Here is a 10613-nt window from a genome sequence, read left to right as displayed (position 1 = left end):
GAGAGGGAGAGGGAGAGGGAGAGGGAGAGGGAGAGGGAGAGGGAGAGGGAGAGGGAGAGGGAGAGGGAGAGGGAGAGGGAGAGGGAGAGGGAGAGGGAGAGGGAGAGGGAGAGGGAGAGGGAAAAGGAAAAGGAGGAAGAAGTTGTTAAACAACCACCACTGACATAAGAAGCCACCTTCAACAATCCCTCTAGAACTTCTGACCTAGGAACTATTTGAGCTGTCAATTTAAGATCAACAAGAGGGAGGCAGAAAGGAAAAAACCACTTTTCAGCATCATCAGACAGCTGAATTCTGGCATTCGGACCGCAGCAAGGCCTTTATTAATGATCCCTTTCCCAGCCAGACACTAAATTAAAGTCTTCAGCACGTCAAAGTCATTAGAAGGTAAAGGCACCACCCTGTATGTCACACTCGTGCTGGACCAGAATCTTCTAGCACATGTAGTCTTCCCTTAGCTACCCTGTTTATTTGATAAATAAGGAGAAAACTCAGAATATGGGCTGCTGGAGCACAGGTTCTGTGTGTCACATTCCCCCATTCTGCTCTTTTCTTTGCCAGCAATGAGAGGTCTAGGGACCATGTGTAGGAGGAATGTGTTTGCCTGGGTCCTGTGATAAGTAGCTATTGTATTTTGAATCCATTTGCATGACAACAGTCCAATCCAGTATGACCCATCTTCTTCCCAAAAGAAATATCCGGTGATGCCTTCTTTCCACAACCACTGATACCACCCTGAAGCAGCACTATTTGAACCTTAAGAGCTGCAAGCGGGAAGGAAGAGTTTGCTCATTCAGGCAGTGCAAAGAAGCCCCTATTGTCCTACAAGGCCACGGAAACAGTGACCACATGTACACCAGAAGATTCCATTTTTAGCATCTTTCAAAACAAAGTCCTCTCTTTCACATTATCACGAGCACACTGAATCCTCAGTCTTCCTATATCATTCTCTGCAATGTCTGCTTTGTTTTGTCTTGAAAAATCATTCTCCTGCCTCTCTACCCCACGCAATTGCTCTATTAGCAGCAAGTTTCCACTACACATAATTATGGCATGCCTTAGCCTACTTTTCTGTTTGCTGAATAGCTCTGCCTATTTTCTACTTGTGCTGATGCTACCATTTACTTTTCCTGACACTCTAATCCTTGTATCCTTTGAAGGCCTGACTTCCTCCACCACAACAGCAGCTGGGGTTCTCAGGCCCATTTCCAGAGCTTTTTAATAGCAACAGTAATGCCATCGCTGAACATCCCACTTCTTAATCTTCAGGTCAGCATAGAGCGTGTACCTCTAACAAGTGCTGCTGACCACCCATTATCTAAATGACTAGCAAGTTATTAATTGCATATTCCTGGTATTGAAAGGAGAAGGAAAAACACAGGCACACAATGCAAGCACCTAGCTTCTCCCAAAGGCATGAAATAACTCTCCAATTTTCTGCATAATCCCAATTAGATTGTTTTATCTTCCACCACGAAGTAACAAGTGACACATGTCAACAACTGAATTCTTAATTTAAATAGTTCAAAACTAACAGGAGTAGTCCAGTGAATCAAGTGTTTTCTCAGAATTATTTGTCCTCAACACACTGGCCTTGCAATGATTGCTACCCCGATAAGCTCTCAGTAAGTCCTTCCTAATCACTCATGACATTGATGCTGTGCCTACAGCTCTTTATGCTGACATTATTAAACATGTATTCTTAAAGAGACTGTGTTTGACTCCACTCAAGTACAATGACTGCACATCCTGAGATGTCTCATTTCCATCTTCTTTAAATTACCAAATAAATGTAAACTGATTGGTTTTCTTGAGGGATCTTACCATCTTCTACCCAAAAAGCTGCTGTTAGCCCAAGCCAAAAACCTATTGTATTCCCCCTAGACAGCAGCTGTGGAGGTCCATAATTATATCACAAAGACTAGCCAAAAATGAAGAGGCTTTTAGATCAAGGGGAAATAAAAGGCATAGCACTGTTGCTAGGTCTGGGACTGATGTTCTGATAACCAGTGTGTCTGAAAAATTACTACAAAGCAATCACAGCCAATGGTGAGGGAAGGCTCTTTTTCAAACACTACTTAAAGAAAAGTTCCTTCAAGAAGTGATTAGGCAAGGATATTTTGAGTTACTGCAGTAACACACTGCCTCCAGCTGAGCAAAGTAACTGTACCAAGATCTTCAACTCCTGAAGAGCTGAAGAGAACAGAGAAAAAATTGAAATCGTACATAAGACTGTGTGTTTCAAATATAAGACACCAGAAATAAAGACTCGTTTTTCCCCATCTCAAACCCCTTCTTTCAAACCCCTTCAGAGTTGTGTTTGCACTGCAACATCTGGCACAGCTTCATAAAACTTGAGAGATGAGGGGCAGACTTTAGATCTTTGGTATTGTTTTTAAAGTTAAAAGAACAAAATGGAACAAAACCCAAAACAGTATCATGTGACCTTTTATTTACCTATGTGTTCAACTTCCCAAACACAAGCTGAAAGCAGAATACTACTTCCAAAACTCAGGACACAAATGAAGACTGCATTCTACTAAATCTAGTCCCCTCATTTGGAAACTTCTACTAAAGCCTTTTCACTACAACCAACAAGATAATTATCATAAGTTGAGCTATCTCCCTTCCTCCCCCCTTTTCTTCTTTCAGCACTGGCATACAAACCATGCTATTTTAACTTCTTTCCTGTTCTCCCAGTTCTTCTGGAACATTTTATTTTCAACAGTCAACTCATTTGGAGAAGTGCCATGCTGAAGTTCAACCGTTTACAATGTTAACTGTGTCTCTGCCAGCAGCTGAAGACTTGCATCACACCACCTTCTCCAGCACCTCTTGATTAAACAATTTGAGTTCCTCTCTCTGAGAGGTTAGCAGATGTTTAAGCAGCCTTCATACTCATCATACTCTTTTTTTCCTTCAGAATTATTCTCTCTCTGAAGAGTAAGGTGGCATTTCTCATCCCCTGCTCAATTAACACTTCACAGACCTCCTGCTCACCTCCTATGGGCCCATATTGTATTTTAACACTACCTGAAAGATTTCAATTGAACAAACCCTTTCAGATAGATTGCTGGATTATTTAGTACTCTAGAAGGAAGCAACTGTTTGAAAAGCAAGCAAGCATTTAGACTGGTGAAGTTTAACATTTTTACTGAAGCCAGTGATTAGAAGTTCATACTTGATCACATCTTGATCAAGTATGCAAGTTAAGCAAATCATACAGTTCTGGCACTAGCAGCAGACCGTTTTCATCCAGAACAAGTTCACAAAATACATTATTTAACTTCAAAATAGAGAAATATCTGTGAAGAGAGCATTTACATTATTATTCTACTACAATGGATTGGAAGAATAACAAAGGATAAGGAAACAAAGTAACATGAAAAGACACAAAGACATATTGGCCTTCATAGACCTTTTCTGATCTGTCAAAACAGGATCTCCTTCCTCTACCAGTATGCTTCTTCAAATCACTCTTTTCATTATTTCACTGGGGGTTTTTGGATACTACAGGTTTTGTCCCTAAGTTTGCTTAGTGATAGCTTCATAACAGGGCAATGTTAGTTAATGAATACTGCACAGCTATTCACCAGTTTCACACTTTTAAGCCCTTTTGCCGCAGTTTCTTACTACAAAGCAGTGTTCTTCTGCTCAGTTTAAGAAATTATCCACAGCACCACGCAGAGAAAGCGTCACAGCAAACTGGAGCAATCTCAATTTATATTGTACCTCTACACATGTTGTTTGGAATAATAGGAAAACTCAATAGGAAAAATTCATTTACACTTGTTTCTGGGAGTTCCAAATGTCAAGAGACATCTTTGGGCTTTTCTGAAGTAACCTTCCTCAAACTGTAAGTTGTACTATTATAAGACTTCAGTTCTTCCCATTTCCTTTTTAAGGCTAAAATTAAACTTGTCCATTCCTTGGGGCCCAGAGTAACATCTGCCAGATGTCCAGACATCTATGTTGAACACAGTTCTTCTCCAATACTTATCTACTTATCAACTCTCTTTTCAATCACTCATCTCTTCATAAAAGTCAATCCTCCTTTAAGTCAAAGTTCACAACACTAAAGAATTTGTTATAAACTTCACTGAATAGAAATGATCTTTTTTTTTCCACTTCTACTTGGAGTTGTTCTACTTTCCTTTTCCAGCATCAATTATGTACTCATATTCTTCACAGTCTGAGCATACACAACATATTTTCAGTTTTCCTCTTGTAAAAAAATAATTTTTAAAAATTATGTAAAGAAATTCTAAACATGACATTTTAAATTTCTCAACAATGTAATCCATTATGAACCCAGTAAAAATGTATAAGGAAATCAAATCATTGTTTAAACATTTTTAAAGCAGTGGTCCATAGGCTATGTCTAATGGGATTAAGAAAAGCGATTAAGAAAAGCAAGTTTATATACTGAAGAATAAGCTATGAATGCAGTTTCTGTTAGCTTGCACCATGAAAAAGTTCTGGGTGCCCACAAACCAAAAGCAATTGAAAGCCATTGTCTGAATGAAGAAATTTGTGCCTGATTACAAGAAACATTCTAGTTACCACCATCTCATGAATTAAGATTATCTTTCTAGAGCTCCTTTAAAACTCACTGTTTTGGGTTTGGGGTTTTTTTTGTTAGATTAGTTTCATTTTGTTTTTAAAAATAAAGGAAGTCCCTCAGCTAGTATTTTAACAGCAAGGTGAACTTCAGTCTGTCTGGGCAGAACTACAGAAACATTCACAAGAATATCATTCTCTAAAGGGATTTCAGTCTCAGTGAAGAAACCCCCCATAGAAATAACACCACTCTCGCTCAAACTCAAGCTATTGCAATGATGTTTGGTTTTCTAGGGTGTCTGTCACCACAGGAGGGGAGTAAGAGGCCCTCCCATAAAGATCCTCAGCTTAAGTCTCGAACTTGTTCTTGGATTGCACATGCCACGTTCAAGAGCAATGTATCTGTAGGGCACACTGTAGTGCAAGCACTGAGTTGACCTCTCAAGAAGTGAGAGGAGATTCACAATTCTGAACTATGAAATACAAGCAGATACCTAAGAAGACTGCATACAGTCTTCTTATACAGGGGATGGATATTTAGGATCTGACCCAAACAAGCAAAGGTCAGTGGGGACTTTTTCAGATTCTTCAGCGGCTGCTGATTTAGGCCTGTGCAGAGATTGCAAAGTGCATCAAAGAACATCACCTCAGGGGAAAAAAAATCAACAGCTAACCTCCCTCTTTACTTTGTCAAAATCTAAGATTAAACATACCTGAAATGGTACATTCCATGGCCCACTTCTGAAAGATGGAGACAACCACAGTATCTCAGTAATTTTGGTGACATATCAGCAACCAGAACTTAAGAAATGCACAGTTCATAATGCAATATCCTTCCCAAGTATATTAGATTATATACTAAATCATTTCTTCCACAGCAAAAATAAAACAGGGGCATTGATTTTAACCTTGCAGCAGCTGGATCCCAAGTTCATCGGTAGTCATTGCAATCCTCAAATCTTTCTATTCTTTTTGCACATCTGGGAGCGTGTTCTGATTCAGATTCACTGGTCCCCTATCCTGTCACTTGCACCTCCCATATGTAACACATTCCTTCTTAAACTCTTCAGAGTAACCTATATATGAACATTACTGATACCTTTCTATGGAGCTGTGCCTTCAAGCTCAGTAGCACTGCATTCTGGTATCCCCCTCATGCATTTCAGCATGTAGTTTGAATTTTTTGAGGAACTGCATCTACTATGCAACTGATGTGCAAATTTAGGTTGGTGGAAAAAGAGTGAAGCCTGGTTTGAGTCTACTCAAAATTATTTCAGATTAAAAGGTGGGTTAAAAAAAAGCACGCAAATTCCTGTTCAACTGCTATCTCACTTTAAAGATCTTAGGTTTCCATAATGACATTAAAATCCTAACAAGGATGTTGACATAAGTTTTCAGAATAAATATTTTAAGACACCAAAAAGACAACTGTGAAAACTGTTTTTTCCAAGAGAAATTATGTGTGTTATGATGCTCTGAGGAACCTACTAAAAGCTTGCCAGTATCATTTTAATGCAACCTAGTGAGTGGGGAGAAATATTCCATCTTAATTTAAAATACATCCAAAATAAGGAATGCTCTTGAAAATCAGATGTTAAAAATCCCAAAAATCAGGCATCACCATCATCACCTAGAAAAAAAATGACATTTCATGACGTTCTCTGGAAGAACCTAAGCAGCCTCAAGCTGCATGCACTTACCTCCAAATGCTTTCAAAAATCTATAAATATATGCATGCATACACTATTTCTTTGGCCAACTGATCAACCTCCTAAATTCTGTGGTCTTTAACCAAAGAAAAATATCTAGAAAGGTGACCTCAGCATGAAAGCATAAGAGCAAAAAAGCCTGAGGATGTGTTTCTCTGTGTGAAGGAGAATCTGAGCAATTTCCTCCAATCCTCATTTCCTGATAGCATGAAGTCAGAGAGAAGACCCATCACAATGTTGTACATTGAAAAAACTGAAGAAACCTTAGGGGAAAGAATCATGATTAAGCCAGCTACTGCCAGCAAAGCTTCAAAACATGGAGAGACATCCACGATGTTAGGAGCACTTCCCATCTCAGCTTTGTCTACTCTCTCTCTCCTCCATTTTCTGGTGGAGCTAGAGAACATGACATGGCTTACCTGACTCAGATCACAGCTCTCTGCCAAACTAGTCACTTCCTCTTAGACATGCAAGCAGCTTCATGAGACAAACAGACCCCCACAGACACACACACAAAAGCAGCAGCAGAAAGCACTCAAACTTGAAGGTCTTTCTCCTTCCAAACACCAGAAAAACGAATGAAACTTTTCCTTTTTCTCCCCCAAAAGAGGGAGGTGAGGGGGGGAGAAATCCTATCAGATCACAACTACATGAAGCTCCAGGAGGATCTCTCTGTGTGGAGAATAGAAACCACAATGCTAAGAGGAGCGGGGGGGCGGGGGGGGGAGAAGAAGGTTACTCCAGAAGACATAAAGAGCCTGTAGACTGTGTGTGTGCATGTGTGCGAGAGCGAGGAGAAGCTTTGTGTTGTGGAGCCTGGACTGGAACCAAAGCAGACAGCTTGCAAATGGAGGACAGGGAGATAAAGAAAGGGAAAGAGGGGGAGAGATAGGGAGAAAGCTGCTCCGGGTGGTTGAGAAAGGGGCAGGGGAGAAAGCACCTTCTCCCTCGCCTGGTTTAAAGGTAGGGACATCGGGGAACTGAGCAAGAAGAAGTGGGCTCCTTCCCCTTCCTTTCTTCCCTTCTCGCTCTCTTTCTCCCAAAGGAGAGCACAAGCGTGTGTAATGGCTCCTGCTCTCCAGCTGAACGCTGTCCTCCTCCAAGCAACCTCCTGCGGGCACCACCAGCCCCCCAGCCCCGACGCCGCCGGGGACCCCCGCATCCCAACTCCAGGAGGGTGGGGGCACCACCGCCGGGGTGAGGGACCAGCCTCACCAGCGGCGAGGAGGAGGGCAGCGAGAGGGGACGAGGAGAAAGAGAAGGAGAGGAAGAGGGGGAGAGGGAGAAAGAAAGAAAGAAACCAAGAAAGAAAGAAAGAAAGCAAGAAAGAAAGAAAGAAAGAAAAAGAAAGGAAGAAAGAGGTCACCCGATTGCCTGGGTCGTGCCAGCACGGAGCTTTTCTCTCCTCCGTGTCTCTCCCGTCTCTGATCCAAGTCCACACGCACAGCACCATCCAGACCTCGCACATACACACATATCCTCTCGGGCACCCCCCACCCCGAAAGCTCGGCTGATATCTCACTTATCTCCCCATATCCCCCCCCTTAATGCAACAACAAAAAATTAATTAACCGCCTTCCTCCTCCTCCCACCACCACCACCACCACCACCAGCACCTCCTCCTCTTCTCCTCCTCCATGCAAGAGACTTCTCTCTCAAACAAAACACCCCGCTCTCGCTCCCCTCTCCTCTTTTTTTTTTTTTCCCCTTCCTTTCTTTCTTCCTCCTTCCTCCGTTGACCGAATGAATGGATTTCAGAGGAAGGTGGTGGAAAGAAAGAAAGACAGAAAAGACCAAACAAAATATATGTACACACACACACACACACGAGAGATGATCTCTCCAATGCCAAACCGGAGATGGGTTTTAATTGCAAGAACTTACAGGAGCGTCCCGGCACTGCTGCTCTTGCTGCTGCCTCCTCTCCTCTTCCTCTCTGCCTAGCTCTTCTTCTTGTTATTGTTGTGGAAGTTGTTTTGTGAGTCTCATGTGCTCCTTGCCAGGTCTCAGCAATGGAGGATCGCCATCTTTCCCTGCTTCCACCCCCCCTCTCTCTCCCTCTCTCTCTCTCTCTCTCCTTCACTGGTTTGCTGCAGCTGCAGATGACCTGAGATATCCGTCTCTCTCTCTCTCTCTCACTCACCCTCTGTGTCTCTCTCTGAATAATGAGCAACCAGAGGGAGAGAGAGAAAGAAGACAATCTCCTCTCCTACCACACAAAACGCAAGAGCACCAGGGGGTGCAAGAATCCTTTCTAACAACAACAACAACGTGTAGGGGAAGAGGAGGAAAAAGAGAAAGAAAAGAGAAGAAAAGAGAGGAGGAAAAGGCAAGAAGAAAGAGAGGGAGGGAGGTGGAAGAGGAGGGGGGGAAGCAAGCAAACAAGAGAGAGATCCAGGAGGCAGACAGATGGAGAAGATGGTCGTGATAGAGGAAGAGGTGTTGAAGATGAAGGAGATTAAGAGGAGGAAGGTGGTAACAAAAAGTTAAGGTTTGGGACACTGAATCACTCACAGGCCAGGAAGGAGGAGAAGAAGGGGGAAAGATCTGAAGAGCTTCCCCTTCCAAGCTGTTGCCTTCACAAAGCTTCCTGTGCAGGAGCGCTCAGCAGCTCCTGTGATGCTGGGGGAGCCGCTCGGATGGAGCGCTCTGCGAGGTCATAGCTCTCTTCCAGCCATGGCAAAAACCGGTTTCTGCATGCAGATCTGCCCCTGAGGTGATCCCTCAGACACATCCATCTAGAGGCTAATCTTCCCTGAGCAGGGTAAAGAACATAAATGGAGCTGGAGGTTGCAAAGTATAAAACCAGATCTACCACGTGGTTGGTTTTTAATCCCCCTTCCAGCTCGCATTTGATGTGGAGAAAGGAGACTTGAATTGTCCATTTCTGGCACGTATTTTGAAGTCTACTCCCGGAAATAAAGACAGTCATCTCCAGGTTTTTTATTTCTCACAAGCATTTAGGAGAAAAGAGAGCTTGTACTACCGAGCACCAAAATCACTTCCTACATTGGTGAAACGTTTTTGGCTGCAAAATAAAATAAATAATTCTACTTAAAATAACTTTTATGCCTTCCAACACCTAGTTGTCTGCTCCTTTGTGACTGATTATTTAAAACTGTGGAAACTAACGATCAAGGCTCACAAAGAAAGGTATCTTGGTGATGAAGGCAAGCAAGCAAAGACAAAGCGGCTGTAGCCTGCATTTTTATTTAGTCTCGTTTCTATTAAGCATTGTGCTGAGCTACTTTTGCTCGACATCCCCCCCTCTCCCCCTCCAATCTTCCTGCAGCACCAGGTCAGATTCTTTCTAGGGTTATGTCTAGCACTGGGGGGGGGGGGGGGGGAGGGCGGATTAGGGGTTGTGTGCAGACTCAGAAAATCAATACAAGGGAGTGAGGCAAAATCAATTTGAGCACAAGGGCATGACTGGTATTGGAACATCACTGGGATTTCTCGAGCCCTCAAGCACTGCAATTTGCATGGGTGGAAGAGAGACTAGAACCACAGGGCTCCATTTCGGGTGAAGGGGGAGATCCCTCCCCTGCTCCGAGGAAGTTTTATGTGAGTGGTGAAGCTGAGATGATCTTCTTAAAAGAGTCCAGATTTTACTGGCTCTGAGAGAGGTCAGGCATGTTAGAACTTCATTGTCTGAACTCTCCCAGCTCAGCTGAAGACCAAATGCAGAAATGCTAACGATAGCAATAAAATAAAATAACAAAAATCGGTCGCCCAGGTACCAGTCAAATATTAAACCCATGCACTCTCCGATCTTCCCATCCACAAGACTGCCGTGACTACAAAGCACACGGGCAGGATCTCTCCCATTAAATCGTCTCTTTCTTTGAGCCGTGCAAGTTAATCACTAAACAGGAGAAAGATCTTCTCCCTCCTCCTCTCCCCTCTTTCCGCTCCCCCCCTCCTCGCCCCAAACAAGTGCTGTGAGAATAGGAGGAAGGATAATATCTGGGCAGAAGGAGCACTGTTGGATTTAGAGAATCCTTCTTAAGGAAAACGGGAAAAAACATCAAAACTGGGGATTCCTACTAAGACTACTGGTTTCATGCAGACAAATGAAGCGGACACCTCCTAAGAAGCTGATAAAAGAACATTAAGGAAAAGGGAGGGACTGTCTTTACGGCTGCCAGAATGTGCATGTGTTCTGCCTGCAATTTTCTATAAATCATCCTCTTCGCAGGAAGAGAGCGCCTGGGCTTTGCAATCTTTGACATACCATCAACGCCGAGGCAGATAATTTACCTCTTTGTCTCTCAGCATTAAATTTGAAATTAAAGGGAAAAAAAAAAAAAAGGAAAATAGAGCAACCCCACAACCCCAAACCCC

Source organism: Aptenodytes forsteri, unplaced genomic scaffold (assembly GCF_000699145.1).
Source record: "Aptenodytes forsteri isolate BGI_AS27 unplaced genomic scaffold, ASM69914v1 Scaffold412, whole genome shotgun sequence".
Classification (NCBI taxonomy): Eukaryota; Metazoa; Chordata; class Aves; order Sphenisciformes; family Spheniscidae; genus Aptenodytes; species Aptenodytes forsteri.
The sequence above is the reverse complement of the archived record's forward strand: the minus strand, read 5'-3'. Positions refer to the sequence as shown.